The sequence below is a fragment of the Gobio gobio genome (assembly GCF_949357685.1).
Source record: "Gobio gobio genome assembly, chromosome: 13".
NCBI classification, from domain to species: domain Eukaryota; kingdom Metazoa; phylum Chordata; class Actinopteri; order Cypriniformes; family Gobionidae; genus Gobio; species Gobio gobio.
The window spans coordinates 41086221-41098162 of NC_137106.1; the positions used below are offsets into that span (position 1 = coordinate 41086221).

Below are 11942 nucleotides of genomic sequence, written 5' to 3' on the forward strand. Positions count from 1 at the left end.
TGTACGCTTAATAAACAAACTCCAGCTGGTCCAAAACACAGCAGCTAGAGTTCTTACTAGAACCAGGAAGTATGACCATATTAGCTTGGTTCTTTCAACACTGCAATGGCTCCCTTTTACACATCGCATACATTTTAAAATCTTGCTAATTACTTACAAAGTACTAAATGGTTTAGCTCCCCAGTACTTGATCGTGCTCTTAACACATAGTCCTTCAAGTTCATTGCGATCACAAAAATCTTGCCAGTTGATAATAATACCTAGAATATCAAAATCAACTCTGATTTTAGCACCCAAACTCTGGAACAGTCTTCCTGTCCTTGTTCAGGAAGCAGACACACTCTGTCAGGTTAAATCTAGACTAAAAAGACATCTCTTTAACCTGGCATACACATAGCACATCATATGAAGAATGGCATCTACGCTAATATTAGCCTCTCTGTTTATCCCGAGGTTACCGCAGTCAACTGTATCCAGTCCGTATCAAGATCAGATGATGGACCTGCACCTAGATATGACCACAACGCAGCCCTGAATGTCAGCGGAGATCCTGTCAACCAGACAATCCCCTGTGAAGGCCTCATCAACATGACCACCATCGCCACAGATCCTCAGCAGAGACCATAAGAACCAGACAAGTCCTCTGCACAGACCAGCACAGACATGACCAGCTTCGTCTCCATACTGGCGCAATGAATCCGATCTCACAGCAAAAGGAACTGGATGGAATATTTGAATGCTACCAACCCACAATCTGATTTCTGATTTGTGATGCAGCCTTAATCATAATCACACTGAGTTAATTTGTTGGCCAGAAGAGAACTGGCCCCCAGACTGAGCCTGGTTTCTCCCAAGGTTTTTTTTTTTCTCCATTTGGTCACCTGATGTAGTTTGGATTCCCTGCCACTATCGCCTCTGGCTTGCTTAGTTGGTGACACTTAATATTCAATAATATTAATGATTTGACTGCACTGACACTATTTGATGTGAACTGAACTGAGCTGGACGATGACATCCTGTTTTCTGCAGAGCTGCTTTATAGATTAAATTAACTTATTTAATAATTGATGATCTTTACAACTGAACTGAATCAACAATGAACTGACAACTGAACAATGACACCATTTTCTTTTAGAGTAGCTGTACAAAATAAACCGTTTGCATCAATTAATAATTTTCCTGATCACTGTAAAGCTGCTTTGAAACAATCTGTATTGTATAAAGTGCTACTTCATGGTACTGTAATTATGTAATACAGTGCAATTACTGTAAATAAAATCATGTAATCAGTACACTACTGTAATTCATATATTTAATTTAACCATTTGTATATAGAATTTTATTCTACACAAGTACTACTGACATTCAATTGACAGAAGACAGAAGACAGAAGTATTATAAAATATAAAATTTATTATTTTAAACACTGAATTACAAATACACAATCTGGCTGACTTTTGCAGTGAATTATGTCATTTTCTAGATGTATCCTCACAAAAAATCTTTAGGCAACAGAAAATTAATGGGAAAAAATATAAGAAGCCAAATTTGGCATCTGCAAAACCCAGGTGCTTCTCCAAAACATAGGCCACCTTTGCTCACCATCCACTTTGTTCCAGGGAGCAGGGGTGTAGCACAAGGCCAAATGCATAGGCAGTCCTGATGGGCCTCCATGTTCCAAAAGGAACAGATAGCTTATGCATGTCATTGGAGTTTTCCCCCCAGTAAATGCCACTGAAAGTAGCCTATAATATTAATGACATATCTGACATAAATATAATGTTGACATGATATGTAGCTAACGATGACACTGATTAGCCTATTATTGCTAATTTTAGATATTATAGCCTATTAATTTAAAATGAAACATGTTTCAAATTAGGCTATTATAATGGTGTGTTGTATACAAACAGCATTGTTAGTGTACAGTTTATTTATTTAGCCTTTACCCAAGACCGTAACCATGTCTTGAGCATTGGGGGGGACCAATTTTTATTTTTGTGAAGCATAAAGAAACAGAACGTATTGATTGTATATTGTATATAAGTCCATGGACACATTTGTGTGCATTTTGTTTTGTGATTTCACCGGAAAGAATAGAGTCCCTGCAATGGAATTAAGCAATAGATTGACGCTGATGTCTGCATGAAGACTGTGCATGAGCCAAAAGAGAACGTAAACCCGGGCTATTTTTATTTGATTGGCCATATCAATCATTTTGACATTGACGAGCACCGTTAGACCTGAGGCAGACCAGACTAAAAATTTAACTTTTGGCCATTGCGTAATGGAGTGCAGGAGAGCAGTGCAAGAATTTCAAATATTGTGTGTGTGTGTGTGGGGGTGGGGGGCAATTTGGCCATTTCTAATTATTGGGGGGGACTTGTCAACAATGGGTTGTCTCAGTTCATTTTTAGCACTGACGATCGCTGAGATATTCAAGCAGTTTAGCACTATATATTTCGTGTTCTACTTTGTGATCACCTTTCTTTGAAAAGAAGTCAGCAATTGTTTCCCCTCATTTTGCTTTATTTTCTTCTCTCGTTTGTCCTTTCTTTTTTGGTGGCCTGATTTGGCTTTCTTTGAGAAAGACATTTCTACAGCAGAAGTTTGCGATCCACCAGATGCTCAACTAACTAGCATAAACAAAATGCTGCAGATGGACTAAACCATTTGGCGCATTAGCAAGGGGTGGGACTTTACTTTTTTGTATACAAAAATGTAGTCAGTCAATCAACCAAGTTATTCAGCCAATAAAACATTTCCCAGACTTTTCAAGGGCCCTCTCTCCCCTTGGGGCCCTGGTAATCAGTACTGGTTTTATCCCCAGTGCGACGCCCCTACCAGGGAGAAATGTGTTGCCTGAAAAACAAGAAGTAGAAATTAAACACTTTTAAAAAACATAACCCATATGAAATACACAAGCCTCTCAAAATCATAAGCAAGTCTTACCAATAATTATCAGTCTCGTTGCTGGCATGCTATTGTCTTTCTTGATGCTTGGTTTTGTCTTTAAAACACACACAAAAAAATCTGTAAATCTTAAATTCCATAAAAAAACTATAACAAACTAATGCTAAAACTAGAAAGGTGCCTTGCCATACAACTTTTGTTTAACCTAGCTAACTCACGATAATGTTATTGATAACTGGCTACTGGCCAACGTTACCTTAAATCTGAACAGAATTTCACATTAGTTAACTTAATGTTAATGTAAGCTAAGCGTTACTCGTTAAAATTTATTTAATTAGGTCATTCAATAAGCTAACAAAATTGTTTGCAAAATGAAACATTAGTGCAGTTTAAAATGGAAAAGTTTATGTGACACCACATACATTTTTACCTTGCTCGAAGGTCTTATTCTTTTAGGGATAACAGTCTTTGTAATGTGCATCGATACACAGCACAGATGTCCTCCGGAACTCTTCCACTCCGGAGTTCTATTCTTGGGAAAAACCTGCTTTGTTGTCGCGCTGATTCTGTGTCTATCCCAGACACGAGTGGTGCGTTGCGACAAAAGACAATAGAAACAATTATAACCCATTGTAAGCGATACTGTGTCCTCTAGATGTAGCTCGGTGAGAGACGACACAAGTAAACTGATACCCTGATATATCTCTGACATACAGTACTCCAAGTGCTTTTTTTGTCACGATCGAGGACAAATGGATCTGTATTATATAAGGAAAACAAAAACACAATGGAATGGTGCAAAAGAGGCCATTCTGGCGAATACAGTAATATACAGCAATTTTTAAAAACACAGTAAAAAATCTGTATGTGGTGTTTGACGTCACAAAAACTGTCCATGATGCAAAGGGAATCAGAGTTATTTACTGTAAAGAAAATTGTCAGTATTATACTGGGTGCTATATAGGAAATAACTGTACAGATTACAGAAATGTCTAACAGTGTAGGCAGCTTTAAGCAGGGCAATTAGGCTGCCAACCAAAATATTATTTTAAAGCATGCAAATGTAACCTTTTGCTGCCTTGTAAAATAGCTTACAGTATGACCATAATAATATATTTTATAATATATAATATGTGAATGTTTAAAAATTTAGCAATGCTGTTTATTTCGTAAATACTATAATCCTGCATCGACTGCAAGGCATGCTCTTGCAGATTTCAGTTTCAAATCATATGAAACAGTAGAACCAGATAATCAAGCTCTGCAGGTTCACCTGAAAACTGCATGTGGATATTTTAGTGGTCTGAAACTTTGCAGAAAAGATTTCTACAGGAGTTGGATTGGGCCCCATCTATATCACAGTAATTCATATTTCCTGAGTGTAAAAATAACAGCTTGCACACAGGTGTGATTTTAGCATATCAAAAAAATACTGGCCATCTCAGGAGATGAACGCAGTTACTGGAGGTTAAACAGGAGATTTACTTTGTTAAGCCTCAATCAACATAAAAGCTCTTTAAAACTGAGACAGCAAGAAGTGTCCACTAAACACTCATAAAGACATTAGATAGTCAAAACCCCTTTCTCAACAAAACCACTGAGATGTTTGCAGGTGATGTTAAGCTTTGAGTAAAAATAGGTTTGATTTTTAATGTATTAAATTCAAATCACTCAACAATTAGATGATGCAAGAACCCTCATTATAGAAAAGACATGAAATAGAAGCTGAATATCAATATTAATTAATTTTACCATTAACACCTAATTAATTTGTGATTATATCCTTATTAGCATTAGAATAACGTGTTATTAGCACAGTGATTCATAACCATGGCCTGGGAACTCAAGGATCCTGGGTTAACATTTCAGAAAGGATCAAACATTAACTGAGAAAATCATCAAATTAGCAACATATGTTCATTGGAAAATGTGCATCTACCTGCATTTTTGCTGAACTCTGAAAATGTTCCAGCTAAATTGAACTCTAATGAAGTTAAACACCAACAACTTTTATGTCTGTTCACACAAATTATGATTACAAGGGCAGATTACTGATTAATAAAGACTTTTCACATAAAAGTATGATTTACATTTATGCATTTGGCAGACGCTTTTATCCAAAGCGACTTACAGTGCCCTTATTACAGGGACAATCCCCCTGGAGCAACATGGAGTAAAGTGCCTTGCTCAAGGAAACACTGGTGGTAACTGCTGGGATTGAACCAGCAACATTCTGCGTATCAGTTCCATGGTTTAACCCACTAGACCAGCATCTCCATTATGTTTTCACTCGAAAAAAAATATTTTATCATAGTACATGATTTGTAAATGAATACATTTTGACGGTTGTCTCACATAACCAGCTCCATATGTTTAGCTTTTCTGGAAATCTTATAGCTAGAGAGCGGATTTAGTTTTTTTTTTTTTTTTTTTTTTACTTATTTGGTAGCTCACCTGGTTCTGGTAAAAATGGCATGGTTGCTTCTGCTTCAGCATATTTAAGGCAGGCTTGAAAATGAGATGATTACACACTTTCCATCTGCAAAGTGTATCATCCTCTGGATTATATCAATTAGGTTATAATGTGGTTGTTTAATATATAACTCTTTGTTTTTCTAACAAAAATGTTTAATGTCAAGACCAGTACCACATTATATAATATTACTCACACCATGATAAACATGCATTAATATCTAATTATAATTGCTAATTTTGTAGAAACAAACTAATTTTCAAATTACGATGCACTGCTGAAAGTGCAGATCTCAGGCTTTTTTACGGGACACACATCTGAGTTTTCCCTGTAATCTCTGTCTATACATCCTGACATACGCCAATTAAGTTGTCTCCTCTGAGACCATCACACAGCAGGGATTCCAGTGTGAGATCTCAGCCACAACAACACCATCACACACAATGCATCCTCAAAGAAACACATCCATCATCTTCATAAAGAGCACAAATGACAAATCAATTCCAGAACAAATGAAAGGAATGTTCCGGGTTTAATAGAATTTAAACTGTGTGGACATCCTCTGCTCAGAAAATAAATTCAACTACTGCCTCTGTTTGATTCCTAATCATAGTAATTAGGGGTGCTCCGATTGATCGGCAACCGATCTCTATCGGCCGATAATCGCTTTGGGATGATTGATCGGTGGTCTCTAAAAAGGCCGATCTAAAAAGGCATGCTGACGACACATAAAAACCTGTGCCTGCCGAGAGCTAGGGCATGATATGCAGCGACACAGTCTCATTCTCTTTCCGGCGCGGGTAAAATAATTATAATGCTGAAGGTGAGGTACAATTCATATTTCTATATTAAATAACTTGCGCAGTCATTTGAAAACTTTCTGTGAGACGTAAGTTCACAAACAGCGCGAGTGAATCACTGCGTGCGCGCGCTCTCGCTTTCCCTCTCAGAATGCTCAAATGGCTTCACATCAGCGCATCGCATCTGCACTAAAATCGAGCTGCACAGTTGACACAGGATTTGCCACTTGCACAATCGAGGCAGTGTCGCATCGTCCCTAAAGTTTATCATTTGCATTTATTTTTAAGTCTTGCCAGTGTTCAAACCGTTCAGCACTCGCGCGCTCTCCAGACCGTGAGCGCGCGCACACACACACAGGCCATCTCACAAAAAGCTTGCGAGTACAAATTGCGCTGAAATGGTCAGATACACACAAATGTATGTACTATATTACCGTCTTGACGTTTATGCACGTAAACCCCGTCGTGCCTCGCGAGTGAACGTTTGTGCAGCTGCATGTAACCGTATCCGTGTTACAGCTGTCAAATAAACTGCTGCTGTCTCTGAGTTTCTCTTTGTCTTGTGTTGTTTGATGAACCTTTATGACACTCACTGCTCTTGAATGACAAATTTTTGCAACCTTAAGTGTAAGGATTAATCTAATTTAATTTATTCAGGGAAGACCAATATTAATTTACATTTGATTTCTTATTAAATGTCTTTAGTATTTCTTACCTCACTACTAATGTTAGACCTACCTGAAAATTTGTCTTTAAAAACAAAAATGCACTGCATGATCAAATATTTAGGTGAGATAATTACATACATTTATATGACAAGAGTCACCTAAGGGGGGGATTCCCCCATTGTCAGAAATAAAATTCAGGCCCTGAATGAATGTCTGTAAAATTACCTATAAATAATTCTACATGATAAAAAGAAGGCTTCAAATAGATCGGTATCGGTGATCGTATCTGCAGATACTGCTTCCTGTGATCGGTGATTGGCTCCAAAAATCCTGATCGGAGCACCCTTAATAACAGAAGAAAAAAAAAACTTGCCATAGTTTTGTCCTTTGCGGCAGTAGCCAGTTTTGGTGTAACAAGTTTTACATATAGCTGCCAATTATTAAAGTCCCTGTAAAGTCAAAACTAAACATGTGTTCTGAGTTTCTCACACCAGAGATAAATGTGTTATTAACCACCCAGCCAAATTTGAATCAGTAAAAAATCCGCCAAATACATAAAACAGCTTATCAAAAACTTGAAAAAATGAGCAGCATTCTCTGCTCTCAAACGCTGGGGGTGTGTCCGCTCTCTGCGCCGAAACCACGCCCACTCACGGGAAAGCTGGCGTAGCACACAAGACAACACTCACATACAGATCACGACCGTCTATGATCACGACGCACCAGATGTCGGTGGGACGGAAGGACTAAGGCCGGGGCGGGGGATAGTCGGTTCTGCAGCGGATTATCAGTGAATCCCAGTTGTCTCCTGTGAAAGTTTGTAAAACGATCCGGTGTATTGTCACTGCAGACTCAGAGGCAGGCGCGGTGGTGATCCTCAGCTCTCCATCAAGATGGCTGTTCACAAAATTAATCCACCTCTTCTTGATCATCGTTTTTGTTTTGAAAGCTGTTTTGTAAGTTGTAGACTATAGTAACTAACAGTACTGACAGTAACTCGCGATCGAGCAGGCAAACTGATGCGAATGTGCTCTAGTTATGATCGTGTTAGGGGAGGAGCCAGGCGGTGGCTCCAGTGCGTCATCGAGCCACCGTTTTAGCCCCGTCCAGAAAATCCTGAACACAGCAACGGTGAAAAACTGTTTAACGGTCTAACTTCTGAATTCAATACTACATAGTTCACAGTCTTTGTAATTTGTTTCAGCAATACATTTCTAACATTTATAATGTGTTTAGAAAAAAAATCTCAGAATTGCCTTTACAGGGAGTTTAAATGTAATCATTTAATAATTGGCATGTGTGTTGGTCTGCCTAACCCCTCTTTGTTTGGAATAATTTTATGTTACTCTGCCTTATTTGGGAAAGATAACCTACAGTAGCGTTAAGTTCTCATTTTCTAAAATAAACACATGGTGGTTCTTCAAGATCTTGACTCTAGCCTATTTCTACAGTTTTTTTTTCTCAATACAGTTAATTTAGACTAAGTTTAATTTCTACAAATGGTGCAAACTCTGCAAGATTATAGATAAAAGATTCCCATTCCCCTGCCATTCTGTGATCGGCAATCGGCAGATCATGATCTTGGTGATCGGTAATCGGTCCCAAAAATGCTGATCGGAGCATCTCTAATAGTAATCTTCAACACTAAATAAGCTTCAGCAGTACAGTACCATACAAAAAGACAAAAGACCATGCTGAAATTTAAAACTACTCACCAAACAGCGTCTCTGATCGATGCACATCATATAGAAAAGTTGAGCACTTTTCTCCTTTAAATCACACGGCACCTGTTAAAGAAATGAGAAACATCCATCATAAATAAGTCATTATCAGATGATGTCAGAGAGCGTTGCTCAGAGGACACAGGAACACTTAAACATGGTTTTCAAAGTCACGTCACCATAAATTTTAACAACCTCTAAGACAATAGCCTAAATCAGCTCTCTAGTTATAAGATTTCCAGAAAAGCAGCGTCAACTGTTATTAAAACAGAAGAATAATAGTGAATAAACACAAGAAACCTTCATGAAAGAAACAATGTGAATCTCAGAAAGAACATTTGTACCATATTTCACCACAAAATTTAAAATACCAAAATATCAAATGTCAAATTATATTATTCTAATTAATGTAATGCAAATAAAAATGTAATGTATTATTAAAAACATTATAAAATATACAATTTTAGCATTATACACAACAAATACTAACAGAATGTAATACTTGAATCCATTTTGCAAGGTGTAATACACCTTGCTAGTATCGGCTTGTATCCCCTTTTGCCTTTAGAACTGCCTACATTTCTCAATATATATTGTGAAACATGCCTCAAACATGTTCTCGAAAGGTTTTGTTAGATTTACTTGTCTCATCTGAACTCAGACTGCTTCAGATGAGTGTGAAGTGCCTCATTCATGTGCAGAAGTTTTGTTATGTGTTCTGTGTGAAATCTGGGCTGGATCTGAAGATCTCCAACACTTACTGAAGCCTAAAGACCTAAAGACCTGTGTCAATATGAAGACATGCTCAATTAATGTCCTTTCCAAGACAGACCTCCATTTAATTCTTCCCATTATTCTGCCTGCGTGCCTGTGTAGTCGCGACAGAGCTGAAGGTCTGGCAGCAATTTTAACCATCTGTGTGATTTTACAAACGTCTAAATAAGTAAGATCATTGTGGATTATGTACATTTTCTCTTGAATACATTAGGCTGCACATATAAGCCAATGTTTTGTTGTCATAAATGCCAAACTCATCGGTGTACTTGGACTTTTGACTCTAAATATCAAGAGTGAAGGAACATGATTGACAGCGTTAGATGAACAAGCTTTAACTTCATTAAGAGGCAATTCGTGATGGAGCATGATGTCTGAAAAACATTTGAGCAAATATTTAAGGATGTTTGAATGATCTGGGACAGTTTCTGACAGCAAATGAGACGTAAACTGACCTGACGACCACAAAGATCACAGGTCTGTCAAACACCATCTGAACACAGTCAAACACTGTGTGTCTCTCTACAGCATCAATAATTCATCACAGCACCTGACAGAACATGAACTAACCAGGTACATCAGAGCTTATCACCTGGACAAATCAATTAATAGATTTCAGCATAATGAATCAGATAAGCACTGCTACACACAATTACTATTGTCTTAATTGCTTGTGAGGGAAAAAAGCAGCTTGATATAACATTCAGAAATGCAGAGAGACATATTCTTCAAATCAACACATTGATCACAACCTAACCTACGCCAAAACACCAAAAATGATTGACATGCATCACATGCATCTATACAATTCAATGCCAAACAGCCCAACCTGTGACTCATCATTTAAAGATGTCAATCAAACACTTTTACAAGTAAAAAGAAACAAATAGCCGTATAGATTTAAAATGATTAAAGTACCAAGTCAATGATACTGCAAAACATGCATGAAATACATCAGGAAAGAAGTCAACCATCTACTGACTTCAAGTTGTTTCCAATAACATAATGAAATGTTTAATATTGACTCTCAGCAGCAGCAGATGTCATTTTACCAGAGGTTTGTATATCTACACAAACAAAACAAATCAGAAACAGACAGTGAGTGAAGTGAGAGACTCCATTAAATCAACACAGATCACAACTCAAACACTGAAGAGATATATGTTTGCTATATTCTATCATTCTATGAGGTGAAATTGTATTATATTGCATTACATATTAAGTTTTATTTATGCGTTATATTTTTAACTTAAATTTGTTTTAAATATTGTACTACTGTGTACATGTTCTGCACTTCATATATGAAGCACTTTGGTCTTATAGGGGCTACGATATAATGTTTGGCATGGACATCTATATCACATTCATAAATAACTGTGCCTATAATTTCTGTCAAACATCTACCTACTCATGTAAGGTACTTTTTGAAGAAAAAAAAAAACTTGGACAAGTAAATAAAAAAATACATTTGCAAACACATTATAATTTCAATTAACATAAATTCATAAACTCAATGATATTGCAAATCATCAAAACTATCAGCTCATGACTACACTGTTTAAACAAATAATTTAGTTTCCACGTCACATTAAAACCTTAATATTACCATGTGCAAACGATTACAATCATTGTAATTTAATCAGCTGTAACTATCAACATAAAAACACAGCAAGACAGAATCAAATATTGATTGAAAAAATTATTAATGCAGTTTCAATGGTTCCACACCTGTAACTGTTCAGAAAAGTGAAAACTGGTGTCTCCAGTGACTCTTTTCTCAAATTCTGGAGGGCAGAAGCAGTGTACAACACTAATGCCCAGCCAAAACATGCTGCTATCACCTATAGATCAGAGCAACTGTATTGTAGATTCTATAGCGAATGTAGAGGGAAATAAAGCAGCCTTTGCTGGTTTTACATCAGTCTCTCTTCGTGAAACATGTAGAATTCACACTCATGATGTTAATTCCTGTAGCGGTAGTTTGTAAAGCCAATATGATGATGATCTAAACTCCAGCTGTCTTACCTTCAGATGAATCTGCGCGCGTTTGTTTCATTGTATCACAGAATCCCTCGCGCTGCTGTCAGTGATGATGCTGAGCACTCGTGCACAAGCTGATGGGAAGATGAGGAGGAGGATGATGCTGCTGCTGGGGTATTCAGCGCGCGTATGTGTGTGTTTGGAGAGTCAGCGCGCACCGACGGCCTGTGGTACGCGCGTGTTTGCGTGTGTGTGTATGTGTGTGTAACTCTCACTGCTCCTCCCATTTAACGCTATTATTACTAAATACACAGCGCCACCTGTCGAGAGAGAGAAGGTGCAGGTGCATCAAGTTTAACAGCAAAGATGAAAATTCAGTTTGTAATGCAAGCTCATCAATTTATTGTTTAAAAAAGAAGTATAGACAATACATAGTACGCTATAAAGATGATAAATTAAATGCACTCAACATGAGTAATTAAAGTCTACATATTTAAAAAAATATATATATTACATATAATATGTTATTATTATTATTATTATTATTATTATTATTATTTTTATTTTTTACTCATTCCACTGTTTGTCAAATGTCTGTTCAGTTTATGTCTTG

At 37.1% G+C, this 11942-nt stretch overlaps 1 protein-coding gene across 1 annotated transcript in view; it reads right to left on the reverse strand.

The window, feature by feature from the left end:
* The window catches only part of LOC307135753 (kelch-like protein 29), a 253422-nt gene extending 241833 nt beyond the window's left edge, over positions 1-11589 (reverse strand). Inside the window, exons 1-2 of the mRNA XM_079832392.1 lie at positions 11375-11589; positions 8570-8641 (exon numbers count right to left, since the gene is read on the reverse strand). The gene's annotated coding sequence lies outside the window, so the exon portion shown is untranslated. The remainder of the gene's footprint in view (positions 1-8569; positions 8642-11374) is intronic.
* Positions 11590-11942: the final 353 nt, after the last annotated feature.